General features: G+C 41.1%; 1 protein-coding gene across 2 annotated transcripts in view; it reads left to right on the top strand.

Annotated features, from left to right (window-relative positions):
- Positions 1 to 194: 194 nt before the first annotated feature.
- Plcb4 (phospholipase C beta 4) overlaps positions 195 to 26,651 on the top strand; it is a 361,998-nt gene continuing 335,541 nt past the window's right edge. The window contains exon 1 of one of the 2 annotated variants that reach the window (XM_028754872.1): positions 195 to 240. The gene's annotated coding sequence lies outside the window, so the exon portion shown is untranslated. The remainder of the gene's footprint in view (positions 241 to 26,651) is intronic. The other variant, XM_028754855.1, reaches the window with a different exon arrangement.

The following is a 26,651-nucleotide window of genomic DNA, read 5'->3' as shown; positions in this document are numbered from 1 at the left end:
GAGCGCGACGGGGAGGCGAAGGCCGGTGGGGGGCGGAGGCGGCGGAGGGCGGGGCGGCGCCGGAGGGGCTCGGCGGCCGCGGCGGCGGGGAGGGGGTGGCGGCGCGCGAGCGGCTAAGGAGCCGCGCCGCAAACAGGCTCTCACACGCGCGCACACACACACGCGCGCGCGCGTACACAGCGGGGCTCCCAGAGGCGGCGGTGGCCGCATCCCCGGCAGCGATTCGCCTCGAAGTGACAGGTAGGAAAAGGCGCTCTGGGTCCCGCCCGGGGATGCTCCCGCCGCTCCCAGCCCGCCGGGCTACTCGGCTTCCCGCGGGTGCGTCCCGGACGCGCGCGCGCGCCCCCGGTTGCCCTGCCGGGGACCCGGTGCAGGTGCGGGGTGCGAGGCGTCCTGCGCGGGAGGCAGGGGACCCCGCCGCCACCCGCCTCCCAGGCAATCATCTGCTACTGGGTTTCCTCTGCCTACCCGGACGTTCACCCTCTTCTGCGCTAGAAATAGCTCGCCTCGACGTGTATATGATTATTTTGGTTGGAAATAGTTGGCACTGTGCAACGCATGTAAATGTGTGTGCGTGTGCATCTTCAGCGTCTTCTGGGGACAGCTTAAGAATGATAGACCGTTTCCAGTTGACACTGACAGACTAAGTGCTCCTTCAGGACAGTATCTGGGCCTCCTAAAAGCATGTAAAAGAACATTGCTTTATTTTCAGAAGTTTAAAGTTGTTTTTTCTTAGCCAATTAGACCCTTGTCTATATTGTACAATTTCTGAGTTTAGACTCTGTAAACTCCTGAATCTAAGTGTGAAAACACAGAATTTTCCAATTGAACAATTCTAGAGTTATAAAAAACAGCATTTTCTAGAAAGAAAGGCAAATGTCTTATATTTCCACAAATATGCGTACATTGGAGATATGACTTTTACAAAAACTAAACTCCTATAGTGATTCTTCCTATTTCTCTAAAGCAAGGGGCTTGAGATTTAATTTGGGGCAAAACATTCGTGGACAGCTGCCGTTTTTTGAAGTAGACGTGGAATGCGTGGTGGTACATAAATTTAAATTATCCATTGTGGAGATAATGTTTTGAATAACCATGATTGGCGATAACGTCCAAGTACAGCCAGGTGTATAATGATTTGAAAAAGAATTGAATTTCTCTTTTAAAGAGAAATCAGACCATAAAATAAAGATGACCAGGAAGAGCAATCAGTGACTTTACCTGGGTAGACTCCAAGGAGCTCAGAAAGTGAAGAATTACTGTTTAGGGTAGGAAGATTGTGTGTGTGTGTGTGTGTGTGTGTGTGTGTGTAAAATTTCAACTTGATCTTTTTAGTATTTTTAAGACTTATTGTTTTTTAAAGATGTGTTTGAATTGCAACCAGACTGTTGTAAGCCCTTCAAACTTTGATATCCTAAGTTGCAGAATGATACAGAGGATCAGAAATTCAGCTCACCAGGACCTTGTGGTGTAATCCCTGACTGTCTGTGTTATGTAATCTAGAATTTTTTTCCCCACAGAACAGTCTTGCATATTTTTCAACTGGTGTATTGATCTATTATATCATCTCTTTACACTGTAGACATTTAATAAATGACTGGTATCTTGGGGAAACCTCTTGTAAGAAAAAAAATTACTCTTAAAATGTAATAGCATTTCCTGAGCATTTTTATGCTGGTGAAACTTGGTTGACAGAATGAGTGTGTCTTTGCATGTAACTGTGTGCTGCAGAGTGCTGAGCGTTAGGTTCCTGAGCGTGCTTCCCTTCCCTCCTGCTTTTATTACTCAGCTATCAGAACTTAGTTTTGATTTAGCTTTGATGATATCACTACCAGCTCTGAATTAATCGCTGTGGAAATGCTGTTTTATATGTAACTGTCAAAACAGAATTTCAAAAGACTCCATTTGATCACAGAGAGCACATTTACATCTGTTGGAATAATTCTACTTTTACTTTACAAATGCACACCCACGCAGGAGGGCTTTGTGTTGAAATATTCTTTTGCGAGCTTTATATTTGTGTCTTTTAAAATGTGAATGATGTTAAACTTACATGCCCCGGAATCCAGGCTGTGTGCTTTCTGTCATATCAGATACGGAAATATGGGCATTAAAAAACCCTTAAAGGTTCCAAAACAGCTTTTGAAGAAGTGGATTTTAAAGATTTGTCTCACCCTTGAAACATTTCCTTCCATCCCCAATAGAGACCATTTAGTGCTGGTGTTAATGTATTTGTTTACTCTCTTTCCAAGAATGTATCCAGCTGCCTGTAGATCAATGTATACTGCTGATTTGGGCAACATGGTACATATTTGGCAACCCCAGTGAACATGCTATTTTCTTAGGCTACTACTAATTTGTTTTAAATTTTGGTCCACTAGTAATTGAATGACTAAATGATTGCCTTGTATTCCTGCCTACCTACTCTTCATATGAAATTGGTTGCTGTGATGTTGTATGTGAACCCATTACAGTGGCATGCTGTGTTGTGACAGGCTGGGATATAAGCTTCTGGGGACAGTGTCTGATTGTCATCTTCAGGTTTTTAGGTGTGCATGCAAAACTCATTTGTCAGAATTGATCAATTGGTGGATTTTTATAAAGTTAATAATTAGCTGCCAAATTTGTTTTTTTTATTATTCTAAAATCTTAAGTTGCAAATAAATTAGATATTTTTGGACCAGAGCAGTTAGGTAATAGTGCTATAGAAAGGAATAGTTTTTGTAATTTTCACACTTTCAACAAACACCTTAATAGTGGACTCAGATATTTTGGGGAAATATTACTTGACAAATGAAAATTATGAGGCACATTAGGTAGGACTCAGTTAATGTCATTTGTGACCACTTCCAGAGTAAGAGCTTTTAAAGAAAACTGCTTCCTTACTAGCAGGGATGACACATGCTTTGAAAACCTGTTCTCGGTTTGTTCCATAAAAGCAAGACGCTCTGCATTCGATACTTAGAATGAGGTCAAGGACCCTGAGGATGTTTACTGATCACTATTGGTAGTTCACATCCAGACTGCAGTTTGTAAATAGTTAACTTTCGATTCCTAAGTGAAGGAGTCGGTTCAGGAGGCTAACCACCTCTTGAGAAATAAGGACATCCCCCAGCACTGACAGGCACCTGGTTTTGCAGCTCAAGTTCAAATGTTAACCTTGTTTGCAAGGATACTGTTTAACTCCCAGAGCTGTCTATGTCACTGTTTCCTATTCCAGGGTCATACCCAGGGCATAGGATAGCCTTGCTTCTATCCCTTCTTATTTATTTTTCTGCGTAATAGTTTTTCCTTTGATAAAGCCTCACCCTTTAAAGTAGAACTGCTTCCTCAAGCTGTAATATTGTTTTCCAGTTCTGCCTTGAGGAGTCGTGCCTCTGGTTCTTTACGGCCAACAGAGAATGGGTTCACATTGCCTGCGGTGTGGGGAGACTCGAGTACTAATACAGCAGCAAGTAGATGACTGAGAGTCCTGCCTTGTCCTTATAGTGCAGCCTGCTTCAAAAAAGTCTTCTCGAGTGATCTTTATTTGCCAAACTCATTTCACGTGAGTGCGAACGTCACTTTCTGAGAGCCTGGCTGAGTTCTCCTCCCTTTGCTGTTGTTCTGTGGAAGGTGTGACCAGAGATCCCAGAGGGAGGTAGGAATGCCCTCCCTTTCAAATCTTAGCCAGGACATCATTTTGTTGAGTGGAATGAATGGCCGGTTTTAGAAAAAAAATGGCTTGCTATGAACTGGACCCTTTGTCTCCTTTACAAAACAGGTGGACAGGCCCGTGGGTCAGAAGAGGAGTCTTCTCGGAAGACCTCTCACAACTTCTGTTTATAATGAGGATATTATACACCATGTGAGCACAGAGCATCAATTTCCCCCTTTTCTGGGAGTCTCCCTCACAGTTCTCACATGATCCCTTGGGGAATTCCACCTCTAGCTACTGAGAGGGACAGGCAGAACATCACTTTAGCATACATCACCCTTGTAAAGCATTCTTTTCCTCCTAAACAATTAAAGGATGTTATTTAGCGTGGATGAACTAAAGTAGCCATTTCCTAAGAGGCAGGGAGAACGAGTAACTCAGACTCAACTTGAGTGGCTGATCCAGAGAGAGCACAGAACACTCACTTAAGTTAGACAGCTTGTTTCCCCACCTAGACCCGAGGCCTTCACCTCAGATCTATATCACTGAGGTCTGCACACAGTCCACGAATATAGCTGGTAGGTCTTTAATTTTTATATATTTCCAAGTGACAATTGCAGCATGAACTAGAGCCATTCATTGTTAGCCTTTGGTGTTCAATGGGTTGAAAAGATGTTCATTTCATGCGAATTGATTTTGTTTTGTTTGTTACTTTTTTAGATTTATTTGTTTTTATTTTGTGCGTTTGGGTATTTTGCCTGCATGTATGTCTTAGTACCATGTGTCCTAGGAGGCCAGAAGAGGGCACTTTTTTCTTTAGAGCAGGAGTTACAGAAGGTTGTTAGTCACCACATGGGTACTGGGAACCTAATCCTGGTCCTCTTGGAAGAACAACAAATGCTGTTAGCTGCTGCACCACCTCTCCAGCCCCGTGTGAGTTCATTTAAAAAAAAACTTATTATTTTGGTAAGTGTGATTCATTTCTGTGGTACTTATAAGTGGTATTTAATTTTAAATACTTAGAAGAGTCTAGAGCATTTAGCAGACTGCAGAAATGGAACATAACCCCTAGAATGTGGAGAACATTGACCTGAGGCACGATCACTCTTAGAGTTGGTGGATGGATAGGTGGGGAAATTGTGCTTTGGGTTTGCCTTCATGAGTAGATATTGAGATCTTAAAGTGCTGGAATCAGTCATCCCTGAGATTCCATCCTGATAATGTCCTGTGCTGTCCATGTGGCCCCACGTGTCCACTCAGACCCTTGGTTGACTCTCTTATTAAAGAATACCTTCCCCAAGCCCCTGGTGCTGGATGATTGGTGTTGGGAACAGCACGTCTGTTGCTGTGACACCCGCCCCCTTCTCTCACTGATGCTACCAGGATCACTGCCCACAGTTCTCACTTTCCTCCATCAGGGAAGAGGGTATTGGTTTCTTTGTTGAAGCCCATGCAGAAGCATTCCATTTAAAACATGTAACGTGCATACTTGGACTCCCGTCTGGCAATCAGGGAACGTTCCAGTGACCCCACAGGCCACCTCCTGATGCCAGGTCTTTCTCTGGACTCATCTCACCCTGTGACTGCGTTTGGGTGGAGGAATACAACATTACTCAGCTCTTAATAGCCTTAAAATTCTGCAAGTGTGAGGTTTTGAACTGTAATGCAGGATCCAGATGCCATCCCCAGGGCCCCTGTGTCCTCCAACAAGGCCAAAAAAGAGACCATATTAAGCAGTTTAGCCTTAGGAGGACGGAAACATCCATGAGAAGCGTTTGGGGACCACTGATGTTTAGGGGCACATCGTGCCTCCTCTGGTCCCATGGGCATTAGCGGGAACATTCAACTTTTCTGCTCATAGTAGCAATAACAACCGCAAAGAGGAAACAAAACAAAACCCCCAAACCAGAACATGAAACATGCCACTTTATTTAATCTTCCTAGATACTTGTTTTGGCGGGGAGGGCAGGAATTGTAACAGCCTCTCGGGTTTACATTTGGGGAGAACTTATATTTGGGAGGTTAATCACGTGATGGGCTTAGAGTTGAGATCGTAATCTAAGTAGATTGACACCTAAACCTTTTTTTGTTTAGTTTTTGGGTCTAGCTGTGTAGCACACGCTGGCTCCAAACTGCAAATCCTCTTGCTTTAGGCTCTCAAAGGCTGGGATTATAGGCAAGCACCATGTTAGCCCAGAACTCCAGCTTTTAAATCAAGGCTTTGTGTTACCTGTAGTTGGTATAGTGCATACTGCAGAAGTGACACTTCCCCTCCCCCTCTCTTTCTTTCACCACAAAACATGGTGTGGCAGTTCTTTTAAGTGGCTTGGCTTAGATGTAACAGATGTGCTTCTGGCAACTGCTGTGGAGATGGAATCTAAATAGCAAGTTGAGGATGGCCCTGACCTCTAGTCTTGTTCTAGGGGTTTTATTTCTGCAGTTGCATAGACTGGAAGACTGAAGGAGGGGATTAATACATGCTAGCCTGGACAGGGGGCTAAGAATGTAAAGATCTGGTATTATTATTATTATTGGTTTTGAGAGATATCATAAGGGTGAGGGGTGGGCCCGGGAGGACTGGAAAGTGCATTATGTGAAATTTCCAAATAATCAATAAAAACATTAAAAAAAAAAAGTAAGGTCATCTCTCAAAAGCCAGTTTTCAGCTGGCAAAGTTTTATGTCTTCAGTGAGTTTGCTGTGACCTCTGATTGAGGAGCCAGGTAAACCACATGCACAGCTGTTGTTGAACAGGTGTCAAGGACCTTAGGTGTGTTGGCCTAGGTGTGTCCCTTTCTAGGGGGAGCTGCCAGAGGAGTCTGCTACTGTATGCACATTTTATAATGAAGCAAGGATACAGAATATCTGGAATGGCAAAGTTCCTCATTTAAAAGTGCATGGATGGGGTTGAAGAGCTAGTTCAGAGTACTGGCCTTTTTTTTTTTCCCTAATAGGACCCAGGATTGATTCCCGATGACTTAAAACCATCTGTAATTTCAGTCTCAGAGGATCTAATGCCCTCTTTGGCCTCTGTGAGGACCAGGTACATACATGCTGCATAGCAATGCATGCAGACTGAAATTCGTACACATAAGATAGATATGTTAAATAAACTAAAAAATGCTTGGAAGTTTGGCCGAAGAGATTGCTCAGTTGATACGATGATTTTCACATAGATATGAAGACCTGAGACAGAGCCCAAGAATCATGTAACAAAGCTGGGAATAGTGGTGTTATTCCAGAGAATTTCAGAGCCAGGGAAGTAGAGACAGACAGATCCTGAGGCTTGCTGGACAGTCACCCCAGGCAGTGAGAGACCATGTCTCAAAAAACAAAACTCAAGGATGTTGCAACTGAGGAGTGACACGGGAGGTTGACCTCTGGCCTCCACTTGCATGCACACAATCCATGTTATTGCCAAACCGGGCACATCTGTGACAGGAATTCAGCCTGAGACTTCCCATGTTGGTCCTTCTGTCAAGTGTCAATTCTCAGATGCATTGTGCCCTAGAAAATGTCATGAGTTTTATTTGCTTTTTCAGACTTTTTATTTTAAGGAGGAGGTTTAAAAATTTGTTATATAGTCTCTCCCTTTTTTCAATGAGCATAGAGTTCTGAATATCTGGCTTTTTTTTCTCGCCCCATTTTCTAAGACAAGTATTCAGAGTTGAGAGAGGCGGGACATGGTTTTCAAGCTCATTTCTTGACAGTGCTCTGAAATGTGATCAGTTTAGCATAGAGAAATGAGTGACTTCCCTTATTATGGGGTCAGAGAGCTCTCTTGCCTCTGTCACTGGTTGAATTCTGCAGATCATGGGATAATTTCTCCCTGTGTTGACAGTTGCACTATATATTTATCCTGAATACTGAGAAGTTAGATTTGTTTCTGCATGTGAGTATTTTCAAGGTGCACCCACAACCCACCCTAAGTTTTCCTTCTCAGTCTTCAATGGGAGATCACCTTGGGTCAAATGGAAATGTAGTCCCTTGAGTAGGGTTCTCCTGTATCTACTGATGTTTGGTTATTGACTACATAGTCAAAGCCCTCTCTGGAATTTTGAGTTTTTATTTCCGCTGGTTTCTAAAATGATGTAAGTGATGTACTAATATGTTCCAGTTGAAATGACAATGCAGAAATACAGAAGCAATATGTAAAGTACTCTTTCCCACCTACACCCTCCCTAGATATAACCATTGGTAACAGCTGCAAGTGTCTCTCCCCCTTCTTTGTCCATTCATTTACATACACAAATACATATACGTAGTTTTCTTGTTACATAAATTGGATCATACTGTACATGCAGCTGCATTTTATTATATAAACTGCATCATAGTACATTTATTTTTTGTGACTTACTTTGTCTTCATAACTGTATCTTATGGTAATTTTATTTATTGTCTGGATACTGGTTATCTCATCTTTGTAACACTGTATAGAGTCTGGTAAGACATACAATTTTGTAGTGCTTTATCAGTGGGCATTAATGGTTTTCTCATGATTGGACAGTGAAAGATAGAAGATTTCTTCTCATTGGTCTTCATGAATTTGTGTGAAAATTTATTACTAAATTCCAAGAAATAGAATTATTTGGTCAACAAGACTTATGCACCTTTAAAATTCAGAGAAAACAGAGTCAAATTGCCTTTTTATAAAGGTCCCTGATAGAATTTCTGTCTCACAGAACCTTAGGTTATGCATATAAATGGATCTTCTAACTGAAACGTAGCCCAAATTGTTACCCAGCTTTCCTAGTTCATTTAGAGTTCAGTTATATTGTATGCCCGGAAATGACTTTAGAAAGAAATCATTTACTTAAACTACAGTTCTTAGTAAAAATGTATTCTCCAGTTAAGGGGCTAATGTGAAAGCCCTTTAATAAAGAAGTATTTTGTGGAATCAGAGTAAAAAGTCTGTTTTCTGATCATCTTGCTTAGCTTTGAGATACTAGGCCTTCTCCAACAGGGATGTGCCATAAGCATCCTGAATTTGTGTTCAGAGAAGTCAGGGCCCACAGGGCAGATGCATAATACAGATTGATACTGACCTTGGACAATTAAGTTAATTAGGGGGTTAAAAATGCCTGTCTGGGCTTATTGGTACATTCAGATTTGCTAATGTAGTCTCCTTTCCATGCTCTGGGTTCTGAGTTCCTGTGTTCAAATAATTACAGGTCAAAATTGTTTGGGGGAAAAAAGTATCTGTCCTGAACATGTACATATTTATTTCAGGCACGCTATAACTGAGTTCTTTTTACAGCCCTAGACATTTTTGATGGTTATTCCCTGAACAATACATTATTATAACTATTTATGCTGTATGAGGTACTACAAATAGTGAGATGATATATAAGGGGTGTGTGTAAACAAATACCACTCTGTTTTATCTAAGGGCCTTGAGTATCCGTCTGTGGAGTCCTGACAATACAAACTGCTGGCTGCTGAACAACATCTGTGTAGAACTATCAACGAATCCACTGTAAGCTAGGGTTAGCAGTACTTACCTGTAAGCCTAACACCCAGTAGGCAAGAAAATGTTGAGCTTGAAGCCAGCCTGGGTTATATAAGCATGACCCAGTCTCAGTACACCAACACCCCAACCCAACCCAACCCAACCCAACCCAACCCAACCCAACCCAACCCAACCCAGGCCAACCAAACAAGCCTACAACGAAGGCTAGAAAACTTGGAATCCCTTATATCTTCTCCCAAGAGATTTGGAGGGATCAATGGCAATGCTGACTTACTAAGTGCCATTAATGAGTACCTGAAGTTAATTTCAATTTGCTTGAGAAATGAATCGTAGACAAAAAGAACTGTGTACCTTAGAAACTGCTTTGTATTTTCATTTCAAGAGTTATTGGGGAACATAGTAAATCTAGGTCACTGATATTGATCTCTTTCAGAATGACAGCTTTGATAATTGTAATTATCAACAATAATATAAATCCATTTAGTTGCTTTTCAGAATTTGATGGCATGCTCTTTGGAGCTAGAATCTCAGAGTCAGAGTCAGGATATCCTGATAGAAATACATGGTAGGAAAATGGTATCTTGTCTCTTTTCCAAAGGTGGGTCTGTATCCTTCAGCTGTTTCTTCAGATACCTACTGTAAAAACAAACTTCTGGTTAGCTTGGCAGGGACATTCAGATACTGAATGTATGCCTTCTGTATGTTTATTTATTTATTTTTTACAGCACATTGAGAATTGTAGAAATACAGTAAGATTCAATTAGATTTCTTTGGCATTGAAACCTCGTATATTCAAAAACGTCTATGCTTGGTTTATGGAAACCTTATTGTATATCACAGTTTACAGACAATTTTCTTTGACAGTGTCTGTGAAAACTCACTCTTCAAGCCTATGTCTTAGGATCTGACTAGAAGATATGTGTAAGCCAAGTCCTCTGGGAAGGGCTCTAAGGGAGACCCTTTAGAAACTGTGGGCAGATGAGCACAGTGCTAAAGTGTGGCCTAGCAAGGAAGACCAAAGCTTTGTGACTGGAGGGAAGGAGCAAGAAGAAACAATCTGGAGCTATGACCTTTGTAGGGGACATGGTGGCTCTGTAATACAGCAAGGAAAGCAGGAATGTAAGTAAAACTACCTCTGTCACCTAAATAGATGAACCCAGATAAAAGCTACTAAGCATGGCGGGCAGGGTGGGAAGAGCTCCTAAGTGGTCAGGAGAGGCGAGTGCCAGAGGTCAGCCACTCCCCGTGCTGGAGGAGCAGGCTAGATGTCAGAGCAGAGCAGAAAACTTGTTGTCTGTCTTGTGAAAAAGAAAATAAAACTCTAGCTACAACAATTAAATTGAAACCTGAGATTGTTCCACAGTATCACATGGCTGCTACCAGTAAGACTCATTGTCCTCCGAGCAGCATTGGTTGGCAGTGTTTCAGTGTCATTTGGAATAGACTATTTTTCTTTGGTAAAATCATAGAATGGGAAGCTTAATATGTTTACCTGATGGGTTAGGTTTAGAGGTGAAGGGATTCATAATGCCTGTCATTATTAAATTGGAGACCTGGGAAGTCATTCCTTTGCTTTTAATATTTTGTTAAATTCTTTTATCTAATTATCAGGTATCCAGGGTGGGGGGAGACTAGGAAGTAATTAAGTTATTAGTGGTAATTTTCCTTCGAAGAAGTCAATTTAAGAAAATCTTAAGCATCCCTTGGAAGACGTGAACAAACTCGGGTTTTCTCATTTGTTCAGCAGAGCAACAAGGCTCCACACATGATCAGCTTTAGCTGCTGTCTTGTGTTTCTGCTCCTGTTGTTTGAAAAGGAGAAGGCTGCTCTGTTGGGTTTGTGCATTTGTTCTTTGTGAATAAGCAATGGCACTTGATTAGAATCATAAAATCGGGCAGCTGGAAGGGATTCACCTTTCCTTAGATCCAAGGTTATAGACCAAGACACCGGCTGTTCGCCTCTGCTGCCATGTAGTCCCAGAATCGCCAGCTAAGGTGCAACATCCCCACTTCAGAGTAAACAGATTTTGCTCTATTGATTTATTTTTGTGGTTCCCGCCGTAGATTTTCAAGTCCCTGCTTTTGAAGACTTTCTTGTCCCTTGTACACAAATTGTTTTTATGTGTTGAGGCAGAGCTTCATGAAGAGCCTTCAGCACTCAGCACTTGACCTGGTGTTCTCTGGAGGCCTCTACATTGCCCACTCTAAAACTCTGTCTGTAGGAGATGGTTCTTTTGCTTTTACCGTTCTGTCAGTTTATTGTTTACTGAAAACTCCCGTAGCTGTAAATTTTTGTCTGAGTTTCAAATGCATCCTTTGCTAGAGATCTTGACCTTGAAGTCCTATGGGTACCTGCAGGTCATAATGCCCCAAACAGAAGCCCTCAACTTCACTTCAAATATATGTCTTATCTCAGTTTCTAAAGCTTTGGGTAACAAGTTGCTTATCTAGCAGGTCTGCTGTCCCTCCCCCCCCCCCGCCCACATTGATAGCTCTTTGTCATTTTTTTTCTCTTTTTGCATCTCTCTGCCCAAATTTATGACTTTAGTAATTTTCTTGTTGCTATGACAAATGCAGGACAAGAAACAAAAGTGGGAAGGTTTATTTTGGCTCGCAGTTTGGGAAGGTACACTCCCTTCTGGCCAGGAAGGCATGGGCAGAGCTGGTAGGTACAGGGTAGCAGGCATGTGAGGCTGCACATTTACATCACTGCTGATAAGTAAGAAGAGAGAACCTTTGACCAGAACATGGATAGCCATGCATGAGACCTGTTCCTCAGTGACCAGCTTCCTCTAGCTAGGTTCTACCTCCTAAGGGTTCTACAGCCTCCAAAATTGTCACCAACAGCTGGGGACTAATGGTTTAAATACATACACCTGTAGTAAACATCTTAGATTCAAACCATAACCATAACAATATCCTTGTCATTCTATGCCCTAATTGTTCCAGTTGTATAATCCACCCCCATCCCTCATCTGTCAATCATGTATTCTCTTGGCTCTGGAGTGAGCAGCAGGTATTCTTTACAATGGTGCTGGGGTTGTTGTTGTTATTGTTGTTTTTGCCCTTCCATGTAGTAGTTTACAGTTTGCAGGAAGAGAGACACACAAACTGTTACTTTATAATGTTAGATCTTTGCCTATGACTTCATTCTTCACATCAGCTAAAGAAATCTGCACAAAACAAGCCTCGGAGCATTATTTATAAAACCCTTCCACAACTCCCCAGGGCTTTCAGGATTAATTTCTGTTTCCCTAATTTGCCGAATGCAAGCCATTCTTGGTCTGAACTCTGCAGTGAAATTTTAACTCCTTCATTTGTATAACCTGTATTAAGCATTATTAAACTCCAAGAAGCTAAATGCAGTGCCGTGCACTTGCTGACTTTGAACTACTTACCCTCCTCATGGCTCTTCATAGACTCTGAATGGGAGGGGGGTGGGCTTTATCTCTCACAACCGGCTTAGATTCCAACCCCAGTGCTGGTGGGTGCTGCACCTCTGTCTCCATGTTAACTGTGTGTGTTTTAGCTACAACATGACTCGTGTGCAGAAAAAAATGGTCGCATCTTTGGGACTAAATCAGTGTCTCCTAAATGAGTGAGGGCTAAACACCAACATTGCAAATTCTGCCCTTGGAGTAAATTAGAAAAGCATTGACTGAGAAAGCCAAAGGGGGGGCCACAGTGAAGAGCAGGAAGCCATCTACACACTTAGAGGGGAATCCCTGGTTGCTGACAGATGGCAGAATAACCATTTTGGAAAGGTGATCAGTAATCTGGAAATGCTGTGTTCATTACTTCTCTAACAGAAACTAATGTTATAATAGCAAACCACACCCAAAGATGTTTCCCCGGAGACAGCCTGTCATCTATGCCTGGAGGACACATGCTCATGTTGTCTTTTCTGTGCCATGAGCTCAGTTTTAATATATTTTGCTTGTTTTCTGTATAGTGTATTTCCTTATAGCAGCAAGTTAGAGAAATTTCTTCATTTCAAACTTGCAGGGAATTCAGGGGAAAGTAATTTATTTAAAAAGATTATTTTATTTAGTCAGGCTCACCATGATCTAAAAGGCTTTGTACTTCCTTTTTGCATTGTATTTTATTTTCAAAATGACCTGGGAATAGATCACTGCCAAATAGAAATACATTTAATTGAAGGGGAATATTCCACTGAGTTTTATTTTCAAAAGAGTGTTTTTTTTGTGCTCCAGAGTTGGGGGACTGACCATGTTATTTACAATAGTTTGAATTATTCTGAAGAATGACTTTGAACTGGAACTCCGCCCCCCCCCATGTGGTTTGGTGGTGTTTAAGAGCTTTCTTTTTTTCTTCAATTCACATCTTTTTATTTAGCAAATCTCTTTTAGCTTTGTATTGAAAAAATGCTGCTGAGAATGTTAACTATTAAATAGATTATTATTCAAATTTCAATGGAGACCATATTTAGGAGGATTTTAGTTTAGTTATTGCAGCTGCTGAGAAAATACAGCAGCACTTGGAAATGAACAGAGTGTTTCCTTGTGTTTAGAGCCTTTTGGACCTGGAATGCTCTTGCAGAATCAAGAGCCTGGCCTCATTCTGTCCGTTCTCCATTCCCTTTGAAGGAATCAAAGTAACTGGCTAAAGCTCCTCTCCATCTGTCATAAGTAGCGTGCAGGGGATTTCTCCAGCCTCCCAGGGAAGAGGAAGAATTTGAAGCACACAAATGACTTGGGTCTTAGTTCTCAACCCGGGGTGACTCAATGTAACTGCGCTCTTCTGAACTGTTCAGTTACAGGTCAACCCTTGTTTTGTAAGTTTGGATTTAAACAGGAAGAGATCTCAGGGTTCTCCTAAAGACTGAAAATCAGGAGCAGTCTACTCCTTGGAGAGTCGCAGATGTCTGTGGAACCTTCTGGAAATGTTCCTCTTTGTACCAAACCAAGGTGTTACCAGCGTTGTGGGAGAACTGACAACAGTTGTTACTTGGGAGGTATGCTTACTGTCTCAACAAGGTATTTGGTCTGAATATTTTAAGGGAAACTTACTCATGCTAGAAGACAGTACAGCCTTTATACCTCAGAAGCAACAAAATATGAGGAACACAGTGCACAGTCACTGTTTCCTATATTTCTCCTACATTCCCACAGGTCAGAGACCCTGAGAGTGGAAGACACACACACACACACACACACACACACACACCATAGGCATACCCAGAAAGACACAGAGATACACACACCTATATACATATAGGCTCACAGACACAGACACTCAGATAAACAAACACACATACCCTCCCAGAGAGACACAGACAGACAGACAGACAGACAGACAGACAGACACACACACACACACACACACACTAATGTACCCACATACCCCACAGGTATACACACACAAGACAGACACATGCAGACAGTCAGACTGACACATACATATTCAGGCACATGGGCATAGAAAGACACACACATAGGCAGACTCATAGGCACACACACACAAACACACACACACACACAGATACTTATACAGACAGATACATACACAGACAGACAGATAGGTAGGCAGACAGGCAGAAAGACAGATAAATGCATGCATGCACACATGCTCAAGTACTGAAGTGATAGACGACAGCAGGTATGAATTGGGATATATAAGAAAGCATACTGGAGACATGGAGTAGTTCTGTGATATTTTAGAGTCATTACTTTGCAAAGTCATAATATTTAAGAGTTGTAATTTATAGTTGTACTATTGCAGTTTTTTATAATGTGATTTCCCAGGTTACTTTGAGACCCAGCTTAGAACCCAGTGTGCTTTAGATCTGTGCTATGTTCCTTGGGCCTCAGGAATGCAACTTCGCTCTTTCTGTAATCCTGCAGCGTAGGCATAATCATCGCTTGATACTAAGAACACTGAGTGATTAAAACACTTATTCAAGGTCTTGTGATTGATTTACAGTACAGATAGGCTTCAAAATAAGCTTGTTCTGGGTGCACACTTATCTGTGCCTGTATGAATACAGAGGAAAGGTCACAGGAGGACAGCGATGAAAAGGTAGCAGTCTTAGCCAAGGAGACAGGCATCAGGAGAAGCTATGACTGCCTGAACCTTGATCCTAGACCTTAGTGACAGTGAGAAAATAAGCTTTTTTTGCTGTTTAAGCCACCTAGTCTGTGGCATTTTGTTCAAGCAGTCACATCATACATATATATATATATATATATATATATATATATATATATGATTATATGGATCCTTTTGAGATAGAAACCCAAGGAAATATACATATTACAAAGTACAGTAGTGACTTATTAGCTATATTGGCTCATTTTTAATGTATCTGTAAAGCTGGTTCCAGAGCACCTGTGACTTTGTATAGTTCAGTGTTTACTTGTTTAGTATTCAGTGTCTTAACTGTACACACACACACACACACACACACACACACACACACACACACACGGACACACTCTTGGCCCAAAGCTCCCTCAGGCTGACGCTGACTATGCCTATTTCCTCATTGACCTTGCACAATATTTGACACGAAGCAAGTGCTTTATATTTGCTTGTTTAGTAAGTTACGTAAAGGAAAATGCTTGGCAATTTAGGAGAACAAAATGATGAAATTAGTCTAATAGTCTAATCTTAGAATATTAATTTTGGCCTTTGAGCATGAGCTCCTTGCCTCAGAAGGCTTGGTTTACAGTGCTTTTAGAAGCTTTCTTAACATTCTCTGGGTGGAGCTTAGCAAAGTCCTGTCTTTCCTACCTTCTTTAATGGGTGAACTTCACGTACTTCTTTGAGAAATCTCAGAATGGAATGATAATCGTATTAGATGCTCTTAAATCATTTCCCACCATTACTAACTCAAATCATTGCCTAATTTATAATTTTATAAATGACATATAATTGTGGGTAGTTTTAGAGCAGTGTTTTGTTTGTTTGTTTTTTCTCCAGAAAATATCTTAAGTTCTTTTTAGTAGCTGAGGGTTTCCATTTGCCGCATTCTCTGTTTGGAGAATAAATTATCGTAAGACTTACACTAAGTACTGTATGCCAGTTTTTGTGACTTGGTGCTCATCAGGGGAACACATATAGCAGAATAGAGTTTTTATGAGTGTGGTATTTTATTTAATGACTTCTATGCAAATTACTGATATAGAAATAAAATACTTGTGTAATTGAGGTTATAAGATAAGAAACATACCTCCTAAGCGATTTATATTTAGTATATTCTTAAGTAGAAAGATTGAATATAAAGGTATCATAAATAGAAAGCATTATGTCATTATGCTTTAAGTTAATAAGGAATACATGGATATTTTGAGTAAGCTTGTAAAATATTGTAGTGCTAAATCATAGAGAATTCGATTGTGTAGGGATGATCTACTTTTATTTAAAGCACTCTATCTGGTGCCTGATTTAGCTACATAGGATGAAGTTAGATAGGACATATAGTTTCTTCCAGTTTATGATTAAAATTTTGGTGATTCACTTGAACAGCTATGGTTAATTGATTTTATTTGAATAAAGTAGAAGCTGTGCAGTCTCTTTGGTCATAGTGAAGCTCCAATTTTTAAGTGAGAATCATGTAGCAGCTTGCACACAGTAGGTTTTTTACATGCCCTAAAATTAATATATAAGCTAAAGAGAGAGGCCACATGCTGTTCTTCCACATCTATCCTTAGTTCTTTTTTTTTTAAAAAAAATCCTATTTTGGATTTTTATGCATTCTGCTGTTTCTATAATTGGTACCTAAGCAATGCATTTTTTAACATTAATTATCAAGTTTTGCCTTAGTCTTAAACTTTATGTGGTTATGTGAGGCAGCATAAATGGGCATCACCTACCTTGCTGACACCTACTTTCCTCAGTGGGAAGTATGTTGACCTTGACTGTGACTTTGACATTGAGGATAGCTGATCATCTGAAAAGATAAAGCCCACTGAATTGTACATGTCCGTTCCTATCGAATCTTCAACTCTCCAATAAGATAATGCATAAATCTACCAGGACTCAAACACTTTGGATATAGATTGCCTTAAGCCTCACACCGATTTGCCCACTGGAAGTAGTTCATTATCTGAAGAATCTTTCTCCATTTTGTAGGTTGGTGTTACAGTCCCAGAGACAACATGATTCTTATTGTAGCTTAGAACAGAGGGATTGCTGTTTTTAGTTTTGAAAACAAAAACCTTACAGTTAAGCCTTTTTGGTTTGAGGGATGTTTGAAAAAGCACCCACTTGCATGACTCAGTTTGGACAGAGGAGGAGGTGATGGGAATGAAATCATCGTTGGAATTATTACCCTTCCTTCGTCGCTTACTTTGCTCTTGTGAAGTGAGACAAAGCCATCAGGACAGTAAAATGTGGTCATCTGAAACTCATTCATGTAGATAGAACATGTGTTACAGTCCATGGTCTAGTGCAAAAAAATAGCTTTTTGGAGTTACTCTCAGGTACAACATCAATGTCTGGGAAGGAAGCTGACATTTTTTTAAGTGTCTTGTGAAGGCTTGGAACCCCAGGCAGTCTTCTGGAGGAGGCTTAGCAATGTGTTATGGCCTTCCAAAGTTGTCAATGACAGTCCAGATCGCCTTGGGCAATTCTGATTCCTTCCTTATAGATTTTCTTGTGTGCCCTGTGAGGTATGTGGCAATATCCTCATTCTGTGGATGAGGAAACCATCTTGTTGAAATACTTTGTTGAATACTGCAAAGGAAGCATGTCACAGAGGGTGACCTGGAATCAGACCCCTCAAGGCCTCTATTCCATGTGACTCATTCTCCAGAGCTTCCTCCTCCAAGGCTATATTGCCTGACAACCAGCCAATGGTTCTTCTCAAGTAAAGTGTTGTGTTCCTGATGAAAAGACTCAACTTGGAGGTCCCTGGAATATGAAGAAAGTCTCGAAAGCAGGGAGTTGGGAGAAGTGACTGGTAGCTGGTGGTGCCCTAACCAATTCTCCTGACACTGTCCTTGCTGTGAAGAAGTTAGCTAAGTGAAGCCTTAGGCTTTCTGAGCACTCCTTCAGGTCTGTACTTCTGTTGCCTGGCAGGGCCACTCTGTCTCCTGTGTGTCTGTTCAAGTCCGACGTACTTCAGCCCATCCAGTCCTGCCTGCATTTGCTTCACTTGGCTTAATACTTTTTCATCTTTTCCTTTTGTGTGTTTCTTACCCAAAGGGTGGATGGATCTCCTGTTGAGATTGATTGGAAAGCTGGACAACTTCTGGCAAGCTTGACTGTTTGGGTGAAATGTGTGGTCTCTTTCCACTGAACGTCTCTTTTGATACGACTGTACTGTGGTGGTAGAGATATGAGATGCATTGACCTTTTTGATTTTGATTTTTCAGCACTGCTTCAGTTTGTTTTTTTTCATTTTTGTTTGTTTCTTTGTTTGTTTTATCTTAACAAATCTACAGGTTGGATCCTCAGTGTAACTCATTTGTTGACTGGATCACAAAGTATAAAACAAATAGAAAATAGCTTTCTTTCTCTCTGTCCTCTCCATTGGATTGGTGTATTTGACACATCCTGTAATTTTGCAACATTATTAGTATATTTGGAGCAACCCAATTTCAAATACTAGAGAAAAATGTCCATGAATGTCAGTAAGAGTATCCATTCTCTCACCCAGTTTGTGTCTTCTCCCAGTATCAGTTTTCTTATCTGACCCAAGGTTTGGTCATCAGTCATGAGGAAGAAAGGCAGGATTGGTCCTGCCTTCTGTCTACTGGCTCTGGCTTGCCAAGAGATTACAGGGAGTATAGAAGGGGCCAAAGATGCTGTACTTAGCAGAGCTGTTGGCTGCATGGCTCTTCTCTCTCAGACATACTTAACCCATCCTTTGGAGTTTCTTACAAGATCATTGGATTATGACCTTGTTTGGTGAAAGTGGTGCCCTGTCTGGATAAACATGTAAGAATTTGGCACCTTTCCTCTAGTGGTACTTCACTGTATTATTCTTGTACCTTTGTTCAGGAAGCTTACTTAGGTGGGGCACTTAACAGCATCAGTGAAAATGACTGTCTCATGAAGTATTTTTAACCCTTCTTCCCTTTTCCTGGGGCCCTGTTCTGTTTTGTAATCACAGACAGCATAAATCAGGCATGGATGCTCCACCCGCTCATGGCCCACAGATCATGAGTTTCTGTGGGTAAGCATGCATGAAGTTAGCGAATGGAATACCATCTTTCCTTACTATATAGATAGCCCTGTTTATGAGAATGGTTTTGGGTCCTTTATGAGGCTGATGGAGAAGGCTGGAGTGGGAAAGAGTTTCTTTGCTCCAGGCTTTTCAGTGTAGATGACTTCTGCTCTGGTCTGGCCATGTGCTGCAAGGCCTGGGAAGTTATGCAAAAGAACACTTCTCATTGTCTGGCTTTTCAAGTGTTTAGGTGATCCTCTGAAACCTCAGGACAGTTCCCGTTCTGCTTCTCTTGGAAAGAATTTAGAGATTAGGTTTTTAGCCCTAGGATGTTTGGGAGTGTTAAGCCTTGAGAAACACTCATTGTCTGTGAGCCGCCCACAGTCTATAACCTCCCTACTCTGTAACAAAAATACTAAGGAGCAAATGACCAGTTAATAAGCTCAAGGTAATTGTTGGCATGGATCTCTGGGGAAGATAAAGATGACTGACATAATAGGAGGAATGAGATTTCTAATCTGCAACAATCTTTACTTATTTGGTTAAATAATATGCCACTCAAGTAGAAAAACTAATTCAGAACTCTTGCTAGCGGAAACTAGTTGGTCAAGTTGGTCAAGGTAGATAAAAGCTGAAACTGGATGGACAGGTATCTCTGCTAGAAATCTGTGGACATTTTAGCCTGTACACATTATATGTCTTTGTATTTTGTATATGTTAGCTTGTATGATAAACATACATTTCTGTGACTATATACATGGAAATAGAAATGTATATTGTGTAGTCTCAGTATAGCTTACAGATAAGGGATTAAAGGTGTGCACCACCACACCAAGCTTGCATATCCTTTAAGGATTTATTTTCATCTTAATGTGCATGGACCTATGTATGTTTGCACGTGTGTTTGTGCACCACGTGTGTATATAGGCAAAAATGATCTGGAACTGGAGTTATGGATAACTGTGAGCCACTTTGTGTGTGTGGGGATTGATCCTGGGTCCTCTGGAAGAATAGCCAGTGCTCTTAATTGGAGCCAGCTCTCCAGTCCCTAAGATAATATATTCTTGTAACTACATGAGACTTCTGAATTTTGGGCTATTTCTGTCATCAATCTTTTTGGTTTTGTTTGCTTGGGTTTTGTTGTTGTTGTTTTGTTTTTGTTTTGAGACAAGGTTTCTCTGTGTAGCCATGGCTGTCATGGAACTCATTTTGTGGACCAGATTGGCCTTGAACTTACTGAGATCTGCCTGTGTCTGACTCCTGACTGCTATGATTAAAGGCGGGCACCACCACTGCCTGGCCTTTTTTTTTTTTTTTCTTTCATTGAGATTTGGTCTCATGTAGCCCAGGCTGGGTTTTAGCTACTTGTGTAGCTAAGGATGACTTTGATTCTCATGTTCTGCCTCAATAGTGTGTATGAAATTGTCTTAGTTAGGATTTCTATTGCTGTGATGAAACACCATGATAAAAAACCATCTGGGAAGATGAGTTCTATATAATAGTTCATCATCAAATGCAGTGAAGGCAGGAACTCAAGCAGGGCAGGAACCTGGAGGCAGGAGCTGATGTAGAGGCCATGGAGGGATGCTGCTTACTGGCTTGCTCCCCATGGCTTGCTCAGTCTTTCTTATAGAACCCAGGATCAACAGCTCAGGGAGGGAACCACTCACAAAAGGCTAGGCCCTTCCCCATAAATCACTAATTTAAAAAATGTTCTACCCCTTTGTAAACAGCTGGATCTTTTCTTAATTGAGGTTCCCTCCTGTCTAATGATGTTAGCTAGCTTGTTTCAAGTTAACATGAAACTAGCCAGTGCAGAAATATAAAAAATACATTTTATCAAGGATAAATGGCTTAAAGTATAAAACAGGTTTTTTTAAGATTTGTAATACATGGATATAAAATGTTTACATTACTTTACTGATTTAGAAATAATTTCAAAATAATTAAAGAGATTTTGTCATAAAATCTGGTACGTTCTGGTGGTGCATGATGAGAAGTCATTTTAAAATTTTAAATTTAATTTTTGGAAAAGTTACTTGTCAAGATGCTTCAAAAATTATAAACATATGATTTATTTTATGATATGAGTAAAAATGTGATTACATCTTGGTAGTATCCAGGAGAATTTTTTCTTTTAACTGAAAGCTTTAGTTTTAATTGTGTGTATGTGGGTGGTCTGTCTGTGGATTTGTGCAAGTGAATGAAGATCCCCATGGAGGTCAGAGGTGTTGGATACCCTGCAGCTGGAATTACAGGTGGTAATTCCAGGTCAAATTCCTGATAAGGGAGCTGGGAATTGAGCTCCCATTCTCTCCAAGAACAGCCCTCTGTAAGGGCAGTGAATACTCTTAACTGCTGAGTCATCTCTTCAGCCCCAGGTTGCAAGAGTCTTAAAACTAACTTTGCGCTTATAAACACATTATATGATCATTTGTAAAATACCTTGAAAACTGGAGAGCATGAGGAAACAGTAATACCCTTGTCTGCTCACAATATAGCACTGTGGACCAGGAGGAGAAACAATACTTTGCTTCTTATCGGTACATTTTTCCCATGAGTGACGAAAAAGTTGTCTTTTCATGGGTGGAATCTCTTTAATTTATATTTATTAAAATAAAAAAGCAAAACAAACAAAGAAAGGGGCTGAAGAGATGGCTCAGTAGTTAAGAGCACTGGCTTCTCTTCCAGAGGACTTGAGTTTGGGTCTCAGCACCCACAAGGCAGCTCACAACTGTCTGTAACTCCAGTTCCAGGGGATCTGATGTCCTATTCAGGCTTCTACAGGCACTGCATACACATGGTACACAGACATATGTCCATACACAAACGCAGACATATGTCCATACACAGACAAATCATCCATACACATAAAATAAGAGCAAAATTAAAAACTAAAACAAACACAAAATATCCCAAGCAAACCAAGAAGTCCTTTTTTTTGTTTGTTTTTTGTTTGTTTGTTTGTTTTTGTTTTTTGAGACAGGGTTTGTCTCCATAGCCCTGGCTGTCCTGGAACTCACTCTGTAGACTAGGCTGGCCTCAAACTCAGAAATCCGCCTGCCTCTGCCTCCCAAGTGCTGAGATTAAAGTTGTGCGCCACCACTGCCCGGCAAGAAGTCCGTTTATGGTCAGACTTTGTAGGTCTAGGAAACAGCACCAAGATTGTGTCCAATATAATCATAAACCTGCTAAGTATACCTCCTCATGTTTATTTGTATATTAGCTGCTTCTATGACTTTTTGAGATTAGTCAGTTGTTGCTTATTACTCTAAGATGCAGAGAAAGGTAAGGGAAGACAGCTGACACATGAAGAGTTATTGTCACGCCCTTCTTTTAGTGTCAGTCCTGGTATACTGTGTGGCAGCCAATTTTGTGTGGACCTTAGTATACAGTTGGGTGAATGGGACAGTGTCTTTCTGCTGTAGTGTCAAATGCAAAGGGGAGTATCAATGCCTTTGGGCTATTTTTCAGGGTGCACTCGGAGAAAGGTGAGCTTTCATGAAGGATTCCCATTTGCTAGGCAGTTAGTAGTTTGAAATAAAAAATAAAAAGTTGAAAATAGAGTTACCTCTGTGGCCAATTACTGCCTTTGAAAACCACCTTCTTCCTCTGTCTTTGTGATCTTGTGTTTTAAAATCGTTGGCCTTTGGTGGAGTATGAACACACAGGGAAGTAACTCCGTAGGATTGTGGGCGCCATTTGAGAGCACCTTTCCGCCTTTGTATTGTGGGGAAAGGAAAGAGAAAGAAAGAGGAAGAATATATTTATCTCTTAAAAGGGAGATATGTCACTATTGGAGGTTAAAAAAAAAATCCACATCACCTTGATACTAAGTTGAGATTTTAAAAAAGCATGTGTGTGGGGGAAATTTTAAAATCGGACCTAACTAACAGAAGGGGCGAGCAAACCATGGAAATACGCCTTCTCACTTAATAACTTCAAATAAATTCAGCTTCTAACGCACTTTAGTTTTTATATCCTACGTGGGGATTTGGCATCTCTGCATCTATTTTGATAGAGACGATGACTGGGAAAACCCCTGATTATTGCTGCAGAATCACAGGCTTGGATCAGCTGGGCAGCCGAGCAGCAGGCTCCACTAATGTGTTGTGGTTCACGTTCCCTTCAGTAGCAAACACTGCAGACGGTGCACATATTGTGTAAAAATAATTAGCAAGTGTTTCGGGGGTGGAGAGTCTGTTTCTCCTCTATGAGCATTGATGAAGTGTTGGATTGTGTGTGTATGTATGTGTGTGTGTGTGTTTGCGAGTGTGTGTCCTATCCTAACAGCTTATGTCACTAAGATGTTGACTGGATAAATATTTTTGCTGAGGTTTTCATCAGCTTGAAAGAGGCATTAAAAAAAAAGTGCTAGGAATGTAGTTGAGTACAGCGTTGATAATTTTCTTTGTGCACTGAATTTCCTTCACTCTCATGTGGGTTCAGTAGAGTCCACTTTCTTAATCTGCTCAGGAATGGCGGATCTTATTTCAGAGGCCATGCAGGGTCAGAGGCCCTCAGGGTCTTTGTATATGCTCTCCACCATGACAGGGGTGCTTTAGTGTCTGTGTACCGTCTATGGGGAGGGATCTGTGTAAGCTTTATGTTACTGGGACAAGAGTGCCTGACATAAGCAACCTCAAATGGGAAGGAAGTCTTATTTTGCTTCACTGCAGGAATGCTTGATTAAAGGAATCTGTTGTCATGGCCAAGATTGAATAGGCAAAGTCAGAGAGGGAAGGAAGGAAGGTGGGAGTGAAGGCTGGAGAGAAAAGTGGGGGATTAAAGTTTCATTGTTCCCTTCAAACATAGGCCAGTGATTTACAAACCTCTTAGCCTCATATCTTAAGGATTCTGGGGGGACATGGGATGTGAGACTGGAGACGACACAACAGCAAGCCTTGAATACTATGGGAAGACATTTAAGATCCAGATTCTAGCAGGTTGTCTGACTCTCAGAGCCACTGAAGCCTTAGGCTTGTCTAGGTTGGACAGATAGCTTTTTCGTAAGTGTACCATAGATGCTCAGAGAAGTTAGGGAATCCCTATCTGGGTCACAGCCATGTCTGCCTCAGGATATGGCAAATACTGTGCTTGAGGTAGCTTTGGGGTCTATACATGAAGGTTCGTGCAGATGTTTCCTGAGCTAGTGTCTATGTGTAGTATGCAAATACATGTTTTAATAAAATGTTTTGATAAAAGGCCAAAGTGGGATCTATGGTGGAACAGAAACTTGAAAACTGCCCTTGCTGAGTTTGAGTAGTAAGTCTGCCTTTTACCAGATACAGGATTTAAGCTGGTCTCTTCAGCTCCCTCTAAACTTGTGCTCATCTGAAGGGTGAGGCTGGTGACCAAAAGCTAGGTGGAAAGCTGAACTGTCTGTCTTCTTGGGGTGAGTAGCTATTGTTGGGTACGGATGCTTACTGGAGCAATGAGCAGTTACCGTGCCATGCTGGTTCAGCTGACCTGTTTGTGCAGCTCCTTTTTTTTCGAAGACTATATACTTTGTAAAATCTCTTAAAAAGGCACCTATAAGACTGGAGAGATGGCTCAGCAGTTAAGAGCACTGACTGCTTTTCCAGAGGTCCAGAGGTTCAATTCCCAGTAACCATGCAGTGGTTCATAACTATCTTTAATGGGATCCGATACCCTCTTCTGGTGTGTTTGAAGACAGGTATGGTATACTTATATAAGTAAATAAATATTTTTTTAAAAGTGATCTATACATTGATTTGCATATTCAGTTATAAACGCTTATTAGTAGTTATGGCCGGCTTCCTGGGTTCTAAAAGCTTACACTGTGTCAAGGTAAATCAGCAGCTAGAAATTACTATGAAATTTTATGTTCTATGTGTTTGGATGATAATCTGGGGGTGGAGTACGGGTACGAATGCTTGTTACACATGAATGAAGGCCTTGGTTTAGCTCTTAAGCATCCATGTTAAAAAGCCAGGTTTGGCCACATTCTCCTTTATCCCCAGCAGTGGGCAGGGGTGGGAATAGGGAACTTTGAGTGGGTGGAAAGAGGTGAAGGCTGGAAACAGGAGGATTACTGGAGCTTCAGTGAGAGAACCTGTGTGAAAGGAATAGAGAACAACAGAGAACACCCAGTATTCTCTAGCTTCTGAGTGTGTGTGGAAGTGTTCACATGTTTATGTGTGCACGGGCGCATACACACACACACACACACACAGACACACAGACACACAGACACACACACACACACACACACTCATTAAAAAACAGAATTTGAATTCTATAGGTTTGTGTCTTGGGAGCTGTAGAAGCAGGAAGTAGTCTAGTTTTTGAGTCAGGTTATCCCTTAAGCCCCCGGCAACATCTCTGAGCTCTTGTTTTTGTTGGTTAGTGATGTTATCTTTGTGCTATTTAATCTAGTCATGCTGTGCATACTAGTTTTCTTTCTTGAGACATAGGGTCTTGGAGGCTTACCTTAAACCTGAAGAGTCCCTATTTCTTTGGTCATTGGATCAGCATTGAATGTATTTCCTTCAATTATCTTTCGGTTCTACCCCTAATAAGCAGTTGTGGTCCACAGAAGGGCTCATCATAGCTTGGTGGACATGGCCCCCTCCACAACACCCCCCTCCCCCCCGCTTGTTGGCCTTTGAGGATAGGACACAGTCTTCTGAACTGTTGATGGCTCAGCAGTGATTGTGAACTGGTTCTTACTTGTGTGGAGCATCAGAGTAGAAGTGGGGCATCCTCTGAGAATACAGCGAAGGAAAGAACAAATTATGAGTGGCTTGTGAGAATCCACTTAGCAGCGAATTATAGAAATATTAGCTTAAGCATAAAAATCTGTCACACCTAACATGAAAAACTGGAAGGCTGATGGCTTTTCGGCAAGGCCACCCAACAGCCAGATTTGCTGCTTTTCTTCATTGTAGAGTCTTGTTTGGTTCTTAAGGTTTGGTAGATGGCGCTGAACCTCCCAGGGAAGAGAGACGGGGATGTTTCTTTCAGTTTCCTTAGAGCCTTCTCCACTGCAGCGCACTGGTCAAAGCTGTGTCACATGGCTGCCGTTAGCTTCAGACGAAATCTGGGCTACAGATCTTTTTGGCTTGACATATCCCTTCCCAGAAGGAAGCCAAGATCATAAATGTGAGACAAACAGTCATGACATCACACCTAGGAACTTCATTTTTGGTACTTCAAATGGATTTAGCCCTCGATTTTGTGGCTTGACAATTATGAGTTGCTACTCTATTTATAAAATATATAAAGTCCATAATAGATCATTCCCAATCTAGTAAAATAAGACTTTAAATTATAGCTGCAGAAGTGAAAAATTTTCTACACATGGTTGTAAAATAATGAAAGTTTCTCTTAACTCTTGGAATAAATTGTTGGAAGTGTGATTTTGAAACTCAAAACAACTGTAGTTTGTTTA

Source organism: Grammomys surdaster, unplaced genomic scaffold (genome assembly GCF_004785775.1).
Source record: "Grammomys surdaster isolate TR1022 unplaced genomic scaffold, NIH_TR_1.0 129, whole genome shotgun sequence".
In the NCBI taxonomy this organism is placed as follows: Eukaryota; Metazoa; Chordata; class Mammalia; order Rodentia; family Muridae; genus Grammomys; species Grammomys surdaster.
This window is presented reverse-complemented; position numbering and strand designations above follow the sequence as displayed.